The sequence below is a fragment of the Sorex araneus genome, chromosome X (genome assembly GCF_027595985.1).
Source record: "Sorex araneus isolate mSorAra2 chromosome X, mSorAra2.pri, whole genome shotgun sequence".
NCBI lineage: Eukaryota > Metazoa > Chordata > Mammalia > Eulipotyphla > Soricidae > Sorex > Sorex araneus.
In genome coordinates, this window is record NC_073313.1 from 118,253,980 (window position 1) to 118,270,547 (window position 16,568).

Below are 16,568 nucleotides of genomic sequence, written 5' to 3' on the forward strand. Positions count from 1 at the left end.
GGAAAAATGTTGGACTTATCCTAAGAGATCAGGGAAGTCAGAGCTTTAGTAGGGGGAACCTCAGCTCAAAGTGCAGAATTAATGGCTTTCCCCACAACCTGACAATTGACAACTCTGCAAAAGAGGAACAAGGTTTTCAAAAGGATATTGATAGTTAAAGGGTTACATTAAGTTTCCAACATGGGAAGAGATTGCTTTAATAACACTAGTGAAAGCAATCTTTCATGGGAAGGAACTCAGAACTGTGCTTTCTGTGCCATTAGTGAACCTAGTGGAAATCCTGGGCCTCCTTTCATAACACTCATTCAGCATCAAGGAACTTATCAAGGAGAGCTCTTCTAACCCATTTTGGCACCCAGAGCGGCTTCTTACAGAAATGCATCTAGACTATGAGCTGTGCTACAACCCCGAGCTGCCTGGGGAGGGATTTTCCTTCTCTACCCTGATTTTCTGCGCGGAAAATGGCTGCGGCGGCAACATCCACTTGGCGAGAGCCACCTTCTAATACTCCCAATTCAGAGGTAGGAGTTTGCAGTGATGTGGCTCATAGGCGATCATGGGGGGGGGGGCGTTATCAGCATGCCCTCTGCCCAGATAAGATCCGGAGCTGCCGGGCGCGAACAGACCCTCTGCTCCTAAAGACTATGATCCTGGAGGTCTTCTAACCCATTTTGGCACCCAGAGTGGCTTCTTAAAGAAATGCATCTAGACTGTGAACTGAGCTAAAATATCAGAAATCCCAAACCACGCAGCTGGCTGCACGAGTTCATAGAGTCTTCATTCTCAGCAATGAAAAGAAATTATTAAATGATGCCTTTTCAGCAGGCCTGATTGTTGGGGGAAAATTCCAAATAATTATAGTGAGTTCTCTATTGAAATATTGAATTTATTCAAAGTATAGAGAGAATAAAGTGAAGATCATTAGCTACTTAGGTGGGAGTGGGCGGGAGGGGGGTATATTGGGGTTCTGCAAGAAGAAAACATCCAACCCTGTCAGAAAATGCTGTGATGAAACGAACAGAAAGTTTTTCAAAGAAGAAATTCAAATGGCCAAAAAACACATGAAAGAATGCTCTTCATAAGCTAAAAGGCACATGAAAACATGCTCTGCATCACTAATCATCAGGGAGATGCAGATCAAAACAATCATGAGATACCACCTCACACCACAGAGACTGGCACACATCCAAAAGAACAAAAAAAACCCGCTGTTGGAGAGGATGTGGGGAGAAAGTCACCCTTCTACACTGCTGGTGGGAATGCCGACTGGTCCAACCCCTTTAGAAAACAATATGGATGCTTCTGGTTGAACTCAGTGTCTTGTGTATCTTTGATATTAATCCCTTATCAGAAGGGTATTGGGTAAATATCCTTTCCCATTCCGTAGGCTGACTTAGTATCCTGGTTATTGTTTTTTTATTTGAGGTGCAGAAGCATCTTAATTTAAGATAGTCCCATTTGAAATGATCACTGTATGAGTGAAATGCAAACACAATAGTCCAAAAGCTTGTAACTGTACACCAGTGATTCTCTAATTAATTTTTTTTAAAAAAAGATAGTCCCATTTGTTTATCTCTGCTTCCACTTGCTTGGTCAATGGTGTTTCATCTTTGAAGATACCTTTAGGTTCAATGTTGTGAAAGGTTTTGCCAACCTTTTCTTCAATGTACCTTATGAATTCTGGTCTGATGTTGAGGTCTTTAATACATTTTGATCTGACTTATGTGATTGATGTTAGGAAGAGGACTGAGCACATTTTTTGCATGTACCTGTCCAGTTTTGCCAGCACCATTTGTTAAAGGGCTTTCCTTGCTCCGCTTCACATTTCTTGCTCCCTTATCAAATATTAGATGATCATATATTTGAGAGTGTGTGTAAGGATATTCAACCCTATTCCATTGGTCTGCATATCTGTCTTTGTTCCAATACCATGCTGTTTTCATTATTATCCACTTTGTAGTACAGTTTGATGTTGGGGAAAGTGATGCTTGCCATCATTCCCTCCCCACAAGAATTGCTTTAGCTATTCGTGGGGGCTTATTGTTCCATATGAATTTCAGGAGTGTTTGATCAATTTCCTTGAAGAGTGTCATGGGTGTTTTTACAGGGATCACATTGAATATGTATAATGTTTTTGAGAGCATTGCCATTTTGACAATATTAATTCTCTTAATCAATGAGCGGGGATGTGTTTCCATTTCCTCATGTCCTCTAATTTCTTGAAATAGCATTTTGTAGTTTTCTTTGTACAGGTCCTCTACCTTCTTATTTAAGCTGATTCTGAGGTACTTAATTTTCTGAGGCATGATTGTGAATGTGATTGTTTTTATTCAGATCACTTTTTTCTCTCATTATTTTTATATAAGAAAGTTATGGACTGTTGCGCATTGATTTTATAGCCTGCGACTTTACTATACAAGTCTATTGTTTCTAGGAGCTTCTTGGTAGAGACCTTAGTGTTTTCTTAAGTATAGTGTGAATGCTGACTGGTCCAACCTTTTCGTAAAACAATATGGATGTTTCTCAAAAAAGATGAGAAATTGAGCTCTAATTTGACCCAGCAATACCACTTCTGGAAATATAACCTGGGGGCCCAAAAACGCACAGCAGAAACACAATCTGCACTCCTATGTTCATTGCAGCACTATTCATCATAGCCAGAATCTAGAAACAAATTGAGTGCCTGAGAACAGATGAATGGATAAAGAAATTATAGCACATCTACACAATGAAATACAATGCAGCTGTCAGAAAAAAATGAAGTTATGAAATTTGCCTATAAATGGATGTACATGGAGAGTATCATGATGAGTGAAATGAGTCAGAAAGAAACCAACAGATATAGAGTGACTGCATTCATCTATGATATATAAAAATATATAAAGTAGAAGAATAATACCCATAGCCAGGGAAAACAGGGGTTAGGAAAACTGGTCAATGGTTGGAACCACAGGTGTTTGTGTGTTGGGGGGGGGCTGAGTGTAGTTAACATACACTACACATAGAAGAGACTGCTATGACAATAATAGCTGGGAATGATCATGCTGGACAAGAGTTGAGGGTTAAAAGTAGGTAAGGGATATTCTGAATAACCTTTCAGTATCAATATTGCAAACCACAGTGCTCAAAAGGAGAGAGAGAGAAGGAAAGCGCTTGCCATAGAAGCAGAAAGGGGGTGGGGGTGGAGGGTGATGGGAGGGAACCTTGGGACACTGGTGGTGGGATATGTACACTGGTGGAGGAATGAGTGTTGGAATACTATATGACTTAAATACAATCATGAACAGCTTTGTAAAAACTTAATTAATTAAAATAAGTCATCATCATCATCATCATCATCATCATCATCATCATCATCATCATCATCATCATCATCCTGTTGATCGTCGAATTTCTCGAGCGATCTCAGTAAATTCTCCATTCGTCCAAGCCCTGAGATTTTAGAAGCCTCTCTACTCGTCCTTTCAACGAGGCCATACTGGAGGGGAATTCAGGGTCATTCAGGGTCAGGGGAATGAGACCCAGCTTGTTACTGGTTTTGGTATATTAATACACCATGGGGACCTTGTGAGGCTCTCCCATATGGGCAGGAAACTCCCAGTAGTTTGCCAGGTTCTCCCAGAGGGAGAAATAGGCTATAGATATCTCGAAGCCGCAAAGTGGCCGTGCGCTTCCGGGAGCTTGCTTTTAAGTCTCTGGATGCTGGCCATGGACAGTCCCTGGGTGTGACCGCCTAGCTACTGTGAAATGGGAAATCTGGGCGGAAGAGTCCCAGTCCTAATCCGAGCAGGCTTGGAGGTCTCAGCCCCAGGTCCCACACATCTGGGTTCTTCTGCTGGTTTCTTCATGCATGAGGCTCGTCAGACCGTGTGGAGAGGGGCCTTGAGCATGGCTGTGGCTAGGATCCAGAAGTCTTTGGCCGCCGGGAGCTCTGCTCGGGGTGGGGAGGGAAGCTGGAGCCCATCCCCCTCTGAGGAAGCCCCTTTATTATTAAAATTAATTTATTTTAATATTCATTATTTAAATAAATAATTTTTAATATTTTAAAATTTAAAATATTTAAATATTTTTAAATTAAAATTTTAACATTTATTATTAAAATAAATAAATAAATAATTTTGAAAGAATTGGACTTTATAACAAACTTCCAAGTAATCTTATTGCTTCTGGTACAGGGACCACATTTTGAGGATAATTGTTCTGAAGCTAAAGACAAAACTTCTGTGTTTAAGTACTGTGTTTTAGTTTAAAGGTTTCAGCCTCTAGTCTGCCAGTATAAAAAGGTTGAAAATTTTGTTTTTGTTGTCTTTGCAACTGTGGTCATCTTATTGAAGAATCCTTGTATTCAACTTCTCAAAGAGTTATGCCAATGCTTTTTTTAGTGTATTTAATGGTTTCTGTTCTAATATTAAGGTGATCCCACAGCAAGGTAGCAACAAAGATCCAAAGGCAACATAACAGGGGGACTGACAAAATTGAGTCAGGTGAGATGGAGGAAGCATAGGGTCCATAGGTGAGGGAGAAAGGGTACACTGGTGATGGGTGTGGTGCTGGAATTATGTCCACAAAAAACATTATAAATAGTATTGCAAGTAAAAATTGTTTAAAAAATTAGAATCTCAAGAACTACAACAACAAAAGGTTGAAAAGTTCTGCTCTATTTAGTAGACTTTTCACATAGCATGGATTAGTAGTTCTGAAAAAATATATATATATATATATATATAGTCTAGAATTGAGAATGATATATCGTAAGTAATGAGTTAAATTTTACTATACTGCAGGAATACATTCCACAGAAGAAAAAACAGAGCATTGATGGTCTGACTACACAATTTTATATGCATATACCTTCCAAAACACAGGTGCAGAGAAAGGTATAGAGGTAGATATATTTCTTCCTGTTCTTATGAGAAAATTTGGAAGGAATGGTAACCCCAATTCCAATGAATTTCAACATAGGTCTCAGATATTCATTTTAAAACGCTATTCTCCTAATGAAGGAAACCAGGATGCCTGGGGAAAATGGTTGCCTCCAGAGCTTGTGTGGAGGAGAGTATAAAATGATCCTAAAATTTCTCTGCCAGAAAAATAATACCTGCTAATTAAATAATAGAAGCTTGTCCCAAAGGCACAAGAGTCTATTTGAAGGAATCCCCAATGGCAAAATCTGGGACATTTTAACCAATAAAACAATTAGATGAATAGATTATCATAAGATAAAATAAGAATCAACAAATTCATGGAATGGAAATAACTTTTTGTGGTGGGATGACACTGGAAATTTTGATGGTCTGTTATGTGAGTCTTATACTTATGGAGCTGTAAATCTTTACCCATCTATTCTACAGTATTGTTAACCAATGATAAACCAACGAAAAGGAAACAACTGACTGAGTAAATGAGGAAAAAGGAAAGGCATATGTTGCAGTTGTACTGCAATGAATAAGTATAAAAATAATAATGGAAATAAAAACAATATTTGACAAATACCAAAGTAATAAATATTTCAGGCAAGAATCATCATGGTGGGTGGTATACTGCCACCAGCAGGTAAACATGTACCTGCGGGGTGATGGTGCCTTCAGGCTTCCTGATACCCCAAAATTGCTGCTGTGCCTATGGCCAGGGTGTAACAACTTGGGACCAAGTTTACCAAGAAATTAAATAGCCAAAAGTTAGGTATGTGGGAGCCACACCCACAAACCACCTCTTGCTCAGCTATACAAGCTAATTTATTGGCCTTATTTCTGAGACCCATAGATAAATCTCTAAAGAGATAAAAAGCCTCAGTTAATCTCGGACCTGCACATGGCTGAACAGACTGGGGAAAATAGGAGGTGGGTGGGTTTGCCTGGTGGCCCACTGAAGCCGAGCCCCCACCAGCTGCTTGCTTCCACAATCCAAAATCACCGCCATATCCCTGGCCAGACATCACCGTTTCAGGACGGACATCACCAAGATATAATCTGCTGAAAATTCTGATATAGGGGTTTTGTTACTGAAATCTCCAGGCTTTCTCAGAGTTGAGGTACATATGGAAGCACTGGCAGTCACCCCCACGAACTAACTACAGAACCACCCTGTAAGCTCTACTGCCGGCCTTGCTTCAGAGACCCCTAAATAAATCTTGAAAGAGATCAAAAGCTGCAGAAATGCTTGGACCTGTGCATGGCTAAACAGACTGGGGTAAATTGGAGGGTGGGGTTTACCTGTGCCCACCCTTGCAGAGCTCCTGGCAGCCATTTGCTTCCAATAATCCAAAATCTCCACCATACCCCCAGCCTCACTCCGTCTCAGGATGGAACCCACCAAGACGTAATCTGCTGAAAATTTTGTAATGTGGATCTTAACACACCAACAGTCCTGACCCAGAGACACAGCAGCAAGTCTCAAAAAACACCATAGCACCAGAGATCTCTCCGGGCCCGATATCAAGTTTCACTGGGGTACCCCAGATAGAGCAGGTGCAGTCTGCCCATCTACTCCAGATGGAATCTCGGTGACCAAGAGCTTCCACAAGCAAGGCCAGGTATGCGGGTTCCAGGACTGTATCTCCAGACTGTATGGTGGCAGAGGACATGGGCTATCCCTCCCCAGGTCCCTGCCCACCCAGCAGACTGGCTGACATAGCCACAATTTGCCTTTGGGCGCCATCTTAGTACACCAATAGCCTTGGCCCAGAGACACAGCAGCACGTCCCGGAAGACACCAGAAACCAAAGATCTCTCCAGGCCCCATACTAGGCCAATTTCACTGGGGCACCCCAGATGGAGCAGATGCAGTCTCCCAGCCTACTCCAAATGGAATCCCAGAGACCAAAAGCTTTCACAAGGAAGCCCGCCCCCTGCTCCCGGTATGTGGGTTCCAGGACTAAATCTCCAGGCCACATGGTGGCAGAGGACCCGGGCTTCTCTTTCCTGGATCCCCATCCACTCAGTAGACTGGCTGTCCTGCCCACACTTTACCTCCTGGTGCCATGTTAGCATACAACAGCCCTGCCTGGCTCAGAGACTACCAATTGAATCCCAAAATAAATTAGTGACATACAGAGCTGTCTCTGGAACCCAACCATTTACAATCTAGAAATTTAGATTTACAATCGTGGCCTTGAGAGCTCTCATGATATTCAAAATGAACAATGGAAAATAAATTATCTAGCGCCTGCCCCTGGCATGTAGGTTTGAACGGTGGTGGGAAATTGCAAGCAAAATATAATGCCTAAAATTAGAGAGAGAGTTTTGGGGAACTTGTCTGCCACAGAAACAGGGTGTGGACTGGGATGTGGGTGGTGGAAAATATGCACTGGTAGAGGGATGGATGTATCAACATTGTATGGCTGAATCTCGAACATGAAAGCTTTGTAATTCTATCTCACTGTGATACAATTAAAAAAAGTAATGTGGAGTTCATGCCCAATTAAATTAGCTTAATCAATGGCTTAATAAATAGCAGTAGTGCTACAACATTCAAAAAAGAATCATCATGGATGTTAAATTGAATGGAAAATTATATAGATACGATAAACTATATACATTTCATAAGAAGAAAATATATATAAATATATTTTCCTACAGGATTCTTATAAGTTACAAAGCACAAAATACTGATTTCACTGGGGAGAAGTTGCCAGACACTACCTTAATCAAATGATCAAAATTAACCTCACTTTTAATGGAAGAAACAGACATTATATGCCTCAGTGGGCTGCACTGAGCTGGCCACTTACATCTCTAGTATTTTGGCCAAAACACATTAATTGTGTTGTGAGGAAGTATCAGACAAGCCTCATTATGATACTGGTCAGTGTTTTGTAAGAGTGTCATGGTAATAAAGGACAAATAAGACTATTCAACTTTTGCAAATTAAAGGAGCTGAAATAGACACCTGTGAGGCAGGAGCTAGAAAAAGGACATTGTTGGCTCTCCTGGAGAAAATAGATTGATTATAGCTGACTGATTTGATTATAGTGTTTTATAGAGTGTCAATGTCTTCGTTTGTAATACTGTACTGTCTCTACATAATGTGTTAATATTTGAAGAATCCAGTAAAATCATGTGGAAATTCTTTGTACATTTTATCCAGTTTTGGAGACAATGTTGTGATCCCTAAAGAAGTGTAAAACTGAAAATGGAATATTGCTGGCTATCCCCCATAGATCCCTGGGTGAGTCACTTCTCTGTGCAAGTGTGATTTAGAGTTACAGAGACTGTATAACTATGAGGATCATTCAGGAAACAGATGCACCATATCAGGGGGCTAGTGGTCATAAGAGTGGTGAACAGTGGAGAGGTGTGGATAGATTCACAAAGCATTTTGACATTTCCATGGGAAGATCATTGCACATGAGTGAATGAAAGATGCTTCATTTGAAATGGAGGATCTCCGAGTATAACCTTAAGATAAATAAAGAACAGAATAAATCCTGCATGTCTATGATCAATACAATGTTAGTGTCCAATGACAAGTGAGTGGATAAATAAATTATAAATATTTGCAATGGAATATTACTCAGCTATAAAAAAGCGAAATTATTGCCTCTTCCTAAAATTTGAATGGAGATAGAGGGGGTCATTTTAAGCAAAATTACAGGGAGCATATGTATGTATTGGAAATAAGTTGGCATTTATCCTTCTCCCTCTAATATCCCATTGCAAATATTTATAACTTCTTTATCCACTCACTTGTCATTGGACACTAGGATTTTTTCCGTGTCTTGGCCATCTTTAATGGGGTTGTTTTTGTTGTTGAGTTTTTTAATAGTCTTATACATAGGACATTAACTGAATGTATGGGTTGCAAATATTTTCTTTCATTCATGAGGATATCTTTTAATTTTAGCCCAATTTTACCCCTATAGAAACCCTTTAGTTCCAAATAATTTACCTTTTCTTTTGGTATGTTTGTTGGTAGAATTGATTCATTGAAGACACCTCTGAGTTAAATAACTTAGAGAGTTTTGTCTACGTTTTCATTAATATATGCTATGAATTATGGACTGATATAAAGATCTTTTGAGTATATACACATTTAACTTTATTGTAACAAAACAACTGCATACATTTTAACTTTTATTTATTTTTTAAATTTATTTTATTCTTTAATTAGTGACTCACCACGCGGGTACAGACACAGATTCACACTTTTTCGAGCTTATTTTTCCCTCATATGATGTTCGCAAACACATTTTTCCACCAGTGCCCATTCTCCACCACCAATAAGCCCAGTATTCCTCCCACCCCTCAATCCCATCTCCACACCACCCCACCCTGCCTCTGTGGCAGGGCATTCCCTTTTGTTCTCTCTCTCCAATTGGGTGTTGTGGTTTGCAATAGGGGTATTGAGTGGCCATTGTGTTCAGTCTCTAGTCAACTTTCAGCACGAATCTCCCTTCCCAGGTGGGATCTCCAACCACATTTTACTTGGTGTTCCCTTCTCTATCTGAACTGCCTTTTTCCCCAGCATGTGAGACCAGCTTCCAAGCCATGGAGCAAACCTACTGGTACTTATTACTACTATTCTTGGATATTAGTCTCCTACTCTGTTATTTTGTATTACACAGATGAGTGCAATCTTTCTATGTCTGTCTCTCTCTTTCTGACTTATTTCACTTACAATGATACTTTCCATGTTGATCCACTTATATGCAGTTTATGACCTCATTATTTCTAACAGCTGCATAGTATTCCATTGTATAGATGTACCAAAGTTTCTTTAACCAGTCATCTGTTCTAAGGCACTCGGGTTTTTTTTTCCAGATTCTGGCTATTGTAAACAGTGCTGCGATGAACATATAAGTGAAGATGTCATTTCGACTATACTTTTTGCTCCTCCGAGGTATATTCCCAGTAGTGCTATTGCTGGGTCAAATGGGAGCTTGATTTCTAATTTTTTGAGAAGCGTCCATATTTGTTTTCCAGAAGGGCTGAAGCAGTTGGCATTCCCACCAGCAGCGTAGAAGGGTCCCTTTCTTCCCACATCCTCTCCAACAGCGGTTGCTTTTGTTCTTTTGGATGTGTGCCAGTCTCTGTGGTGTGAGGTGGTATCTCATGGTTGTTTTGATCTGCATCTCCCTGATGATTAGTGATGCAGAACACTATTTCATGTGCCTTTTGGCCATTCATATCTCTTTGTTGGGCAAGTTTCTTTTCATTTCTTCGGCCCATTTTCTGATGCGGTTGGATGTTTTCTTGTTGTAGAGTTCAACCAGTGACTTATATACCCTTGATATCAAACCCTTATTGGATGGGTATTGGGTGAAAATCCTTTCCCATTCTGTTGACTGTCTTTGTATTCTGGTCACTGTATCTTTTGCGGTGCAGAAGTTTTTTAGTTTAATGTAGTCCCATTTGTTTATCACTGTTTCCTTTTGGTTGGTCAGTTGTGTGTCATCTTTGAAGAAACCGTTAGCTTCAATATCGTGGATGGTTTTGCCGACCTTGTCTTCAATGTACCTTATGGTTTGTGGTCTGATGTTGAGGTCTTTAATCCATTTTGATCTGATTTTTGTGCATGGTGTCAGGTCGAGGTCTAAGCCCATTCTTTTGCATGTGGTTGTCCAGTTGTGCCAGCACCATTTGTTAAAGAGGCTTTCCTTGCTCCAATTCACATTTCTTGCTCCCTTATCAAAGATTAGATGGTCATACATTTGGGGTTGTGTGTAGGGATATTCCACCCTGTTCCATTGGTCTGAGGCTCTGCCTTTGTTCCAGTACCATGCTGTTTTGATTATTACCACTTTGTAGCAAAGTTTGAGGTTGGGGAGGGTGATGGATCCCATCATATTTTTCCCAAGAATTGTTTTTAGCAATCCGTGGGCATTTGTTGTTCCATATGAATTTTAGGATTGCTTGATATATTTATTTGAAGAATGTCTTGAGTATCCTTATAGGGATCGCGTTGACTCTGTATTATGCTTTTGGGAGTATTGCCATTTTGACAGTGTTGATTCTCCCTAACCATGAGCAGGGGATATGTTTTCATTTCCTCATGTCTTCTTTTATTTCATGGAGTAGTGTCTTGTAGTTTTCTTTGTAGAGGTCATTTGCTTCCTTAGTTAAGCTGATTCCTAGGTACTTGATTTTCTGGGGCATGATTGTGAATGGGATTGCTTTTTTCATGTCCCTTTCCTCTGTTTCATTGTTTGCATATAGGACGGCCATGGATTTTTGGTTATTGATTTTATAGCCTGCAACTTTACTGAACAAGTCTATTGTTTCTAAGAGTTTCTTAGTAGAGGATTTAGGATTCTCTAGATATAGTATCATATCATCTGCAAATAGAGTTTGATTTCTTCCTTTCCTATCTGGATGCCCTTGATATCTTTTTCTTGTCTAACAGCTATCACAAGTAATTCCAGTATTATATTAAACAGAAGTGGTGAGAGTGGGCATCCTTGTTTTGTCCCTGATCTTAGAGGAAAGGCCCTTAGTTTTTCCCCATTGAGCATAATGCTTGCATAGGCTTGTGGTAGATGGCTTCTACTATCTTGAGGAAAGTTCCTCCAAAACCCATTTTGGTGAGGGTTTTCATCATGAACGGATGTTGGATCTTACCAAATGCTTTCTCTGCATCAATTGATATGATAATATGGTTTTTATCTTTACTTTTGTTGATATGATGGATTATGTTGATTGATTTCCGATTGTTAAACCATCCTTGCATCTCTAGAATGAATCCCACTTGGTCATGGTGTATGATCTTTTTGATGAGTTGTTGGATCCTATTTGCTAGTATTTTGTTGAGGATCTTCACACCGGTGTTCATCAGGGATATTGGTCTATAATTTTCTTTCTTAGTGGTGTCTTTGTTTGCTTTTGGTATTAGGGAGATATGTGCTTCATAGAAACTATTTGGGAGAGTTCCTGTTTTTTCAATTTCCTGGAAAAGCTTGAGGAGAACTGTCATTTCTTTGAAGAATGACATTCTTCAAAGAAATATATATATATTCTTGAGGAGAATATATATATGTTATATATATATTTAAATATATTCTTCAAATAAAGAAGATATTTAAAGGTCTTCTTTAAATATTTGGAAGAATTCGCCAGTGAATCCATCTGGACCTGGGCTTTTGTTTTGGGGGAGACTTTTTTTTTTTTTTTGTGACTTCCTGATATTTTATTTTATTTTTTTTTAAATTTTATTTATTTTTAATTAGAGAATCACTGTGAGGGTACAGTTACAGATTTATACACTTTTGTGCTTATACTTCCCTCATACAAAGTTCGGGAACCCATCCCTTCACCAGTGCCCATTCTCCACCACCCGTAAACCCAGCGTCCCTCCCACCCTCCCCAATCCCATCTCCCCCCCACCCCACCCTGCCACTGTGGCAAGGCATTCCCTTCTGTTCTCTCTCTCTAATTGGCTGTTGTGGTTTGCAATAAAGGTGTTCAGTGGCCGCTGTGCTCAGTCTCTAGCCCTCATTCAGCCCGCAACTCCCTTCCCCCACATGGCCTTCGACTACAATGTAGTTGGTGATCGCTTCTCTGAGTTGACCTTTCCCCGGAACGTGAGGCCAGCCTCGAAGCCATGGAGTCAACCTCCTGGTACTTATTTCTACAGTTCTTGGGTGATAGTCTCCCACTCTGTTATTCTATATACCATAGATGAGTGCAATCTTTCTATGTCTGTCTCTCTCTTCCTGACTCATTTCACTCAGCATGAAACTTTTCATGCCCATCCACTTAACTACAAAATTCTTGACCTCCTTTTTTCTAACAGCTGCATAGTATTCCATTGTATAGATGTACCAAAGTTTCCTCAACCAGTCATCCGTTCTGGGGCATTCGGGTTTTTTCCAGATTCTGGCTATTGTAAACAGTGCTGCGATAAACATACATGTGCAGATGTTGTTTCGATTGTACTTTTTTGCCTCTCTGGGATATATTCCCAGCAGTGGTATTGCTGGGTCAAATGGGAATTCAATATCTAATTTTTTGAGAATCGTCCAAATTGTTTTCCAGAAGGGCTGAACCAGTCGGCATTCCCACCAGCAGTGAAGAAGGGTCCCTTTCTCCCCACATCCTCTCCAACAGCGGTTGCTTTTGTTCTTTTGGATGTGTGCTAGTCTCTGTGGTGTGAGGTGGTATCTCAAAGTTGTTTTGATCTGCATCTCTCTGATGATTAGTGATGCAGAGCACTTTTTCATGTGCCTTTTGGCCATTCGTATTTCTTCCTTGGTAAAGTTTCTGTTCATTTCTTCGCCCCATTTTTTGATGGGGTTGGATGTTTTCATCTTGTAGAGTTCAACCAGTGCTTTATATACCATTGATATCAACCCCTTATCTGATGGGTATTGTGTAAATATTCTTTCCCATTCTGTGGATAGTCTTTGGATTCTGGTCAATGTATCTCTTGCGGTGCAGAAGCTTTTTAGTTTAATGTAGTCCCATTTGTTGATCTCTGTTTTTACTAGATTGCTTAGTTCCGTGCCACCTTTGAAGATACCTTTATCTTCAATATCGTGGAGGGTTTCGCCGACCTTGTCTTCAATGTACCTTATGGTTTGTGGTCTAATGTTGAGGTCTTTAATCCATTTTGATCTGACTTTTGTGCATGGTGTCAGGTCAAGGTCTAAGCCCATTTTTTTGCATGTGGTTGTCCAGTTGTGCCAGCACCATTTGTTAAAGAGGCTTTCCTTGCTCCACTTCACATCTCTTGCTCCCTTATCAAAGATTAGATGGTCATACATTTGGGGTTGTGTGTAGGGATATTCCACCCTGTTCCATTGGTCTACGGCTCTGCCTTTGTTCCAGTACCATGCTGTTTTAATTGTTACTGCTTTGTAGTAAAGTTTGAGGTTGGGGATGGTGATGCCTCCCATCATCTTTTTCCCAAGAATTGTTTTAGCTATCCTTGGACGTTTGTTATTCCATATGAATTTTAGGATTTCTTGATCCATTTCTTTGAAGAGTGTCATGGGTATATTTATAGGGATCGCATTGAATCTGTATAATGCTTTAGGGAGTATTGCCATTTTGACAACATTGATTCTCCCTATCCACGAGCAGGGTATATGTTTCCATTTCCTCATGTCCTCTTTGATTTCATGGAGTAGCGTTATGTAGTTTTCTTTGTAAAGGTCTTTTACTTCCTTGGTTAAGCTGATTCCGAGGTACTTGATTTTCTGGGGCACGATTGTGAATGGGATTGCTTTTTTCATGTCCCTTTCCTCTGCCTCATTGTTTGCATATATGAAGGCCATGGATTTTTGGGTATTGATTTTGTAGCCTGCAACTTTACTGTATAAGTCTATTGTTTCTAAGAGTTTCTTAGTAGAGGTTTTAGGCTTCTCTAGATATAGTATCATGTCGTCTGCAAATAGTGAGAGTTTGATTTCTTCCCTTCCTATCTGGATGCCCTTAATCTCTTTTTCTTGTCTAATAGCTATCGCAAGTACTTCCAGTACTATATTGAAGAGGAGTGGTGAGAGTGGGCATCCTTGTCTTGTGCCTGATCTCAGAGGAAAGGCCCTTAGTTTTTCCCCGTTGAGGATAATGCTTGCCGTAGGCTTGTGATAGATGGCTTCGACTATCTTGAGGAAAGTTCCTCCAAACTTGGGGGAGACTTTTGATTACAGTTTCAATTTCCTAGATATTAATGGGTCTATTCAGATATTCCAAGTCTTCTTGGTTCAGTCTTCGGAGATTATAGGTTTCAAGGGAGATTGTAGGTTTCAAGGAATTCATCCATTTCTTTTAGTTTCTCTTGTTTTGTGGCATATAGACTTTCAAAGTAGTCTCTGATGATCTTTTGAATTTCATTGGTTTCTGTTGTGATGGTCCCCTTTTCATTCCTGATTTGGTTTATTAGGGTTCTCTCTCTCTTTTTTTGTGAGTCTTGCTAACGGTTTATCAATATTGTTTATTTTCTCAAAGAACCAGCTCTTGGTTTCATTGACCTTTCGGATTGTTTTCTGGGTTTCCATGTCATTAATTTCTGCTCTAAGTTTTATTATTTCCTTTTTCATTCTGGTTTGGGTTCCTTTTTCTGGTCGTTTTCTAAGGCCTTGAGCCGTGAAGTCAAGCTATCTGTGTATGCCCTTTCTTACTTCCTACGAATGCTTTCAGAGCTATAAATTTTCCCCTTAACACAGCTTTAGCTACGTCCCACAGGTTTTGGTAGCTCATGTATTCATTTTCATTTGTTTCGAGGTATCTCTTTATTTCTTCCTTGATTTCCTTTCTGACCCACTCACTGTTCAACACTGAGCTGTTTAATTTCCAGGTGTTTGCTTTGATTCTTTGTGTCTGTGTGTGGTTAGCTTCTATATTCAGTGCATCATGGTCTGAGAAGGCAGTTGATACAATTTCTATTTTTCCGATTCTATTGAGGTATGTTTTGTGGCCCAGTACATGGTCTATTTTGGAAAATGTTCCGTGTCCACTTGAAAACAATGTGTGTTCTTTCTTTTTGGGGTGTAAAGCCCTGTATAGGTCTATTAGGCCTCTCTCTTCTATTTTTTTCTTCAGTTTCAGTATTTCCTTGGTGAGTTTTATTCTTGTCGATCTTTCCAGAGGTGATAAAGCAGGGTTGAAGTCTCCGACTACTATTGTGCTGCTAGCAATGTCCTCCTTAAAGTCTGTTAGGACTGTTTTAAGTATTTAGCCTGTCGCTCATTTGGTGCGTATACATTTAAGAGTGTGATTTCTTCCTGTTGTACATATCCCTTGATAAATAGAAAGTGACGTTCACTGGCCCTTCTAATCTTTTTCAACCTGAAATTTATGTTGTCAGATACTAGTATGGCAACCCCAGCTTTTTTGAGGGAGTTGTTTGCTTGCAGGATTATTTCCCATCCTTTGACTTTGTGTCTGTGTTTGCTCTGACTGTTAGGTGTGTTTCTTGTAGGCAGCAGAATGTTGGGTTTTGTTTCTGAATCCATTTTGCTACTCTGTGTCTTTTTATTGGTGCATTTAGGCCATTGACATTGAGAGAGATTATTTTCATGGGATTTTGTGTCATCTTTCGGCGGGGTTTGTTGTTCTTGTTCGGTTTTTCTTTGTCTTATAAAAGCCCCTTTAGTCATTCTTATATGCTTGGTTTTGAGTCTGTGAAGTTCCTTAGTTGTTGTTTATCCATGAAATTATGTATGGTTCCTTTGAGTTTGAGTGAGAGGTTAGCCAGATAAAGTACTCGTGGTGAGGCATTCATTTCATTGAGTTTTTTCACTATATCCCACCATTGTTTTCTGGCTTAAAGGGTTTCCTCTGATAAGTCTGCTGTGAATCTAGGGGTGCTCCTTTGTATTTGATTTCCTTTTTTCACCTTGCTGCTTGCAGTATTGTGTCCCTATCCATGGCATCCATCATTCTGACTATGATATGTCTTGGAGTCTTTTTGTTGGGGTACCTTCTAGCTGGCACCCTTCTGGCTCCTAGGATCTGAACATCTGCATTATCCAGCTCTGGGAACTTTTCAGCAATGATTTCTTTCACTGTGGTTTTCTCGTTAGGGTTGCCTCCCTTTCCTTCTGGAACTCCAATGATTCTTATATTATTCCTCTTCGTATCATCCCCTAGGTCTCTGATTCGCCCTAGAGCTATTTTAAGATCTTTTCCAAT

General features: G+C 39.9%; 1 pseudogene; it reads left to right on the top strand.

Annotated features, from left to right (window-relative positions):
- The first annotated feature begins 461 nt into the window (after positions 1-461).
- LOC129399767 (cilia- and flagella-associated protein 251-like) overlaps positions 462-16,568 on the top strand; it is a 19,704-nt pseudogene continuing 3,597 nt past the window's right edge.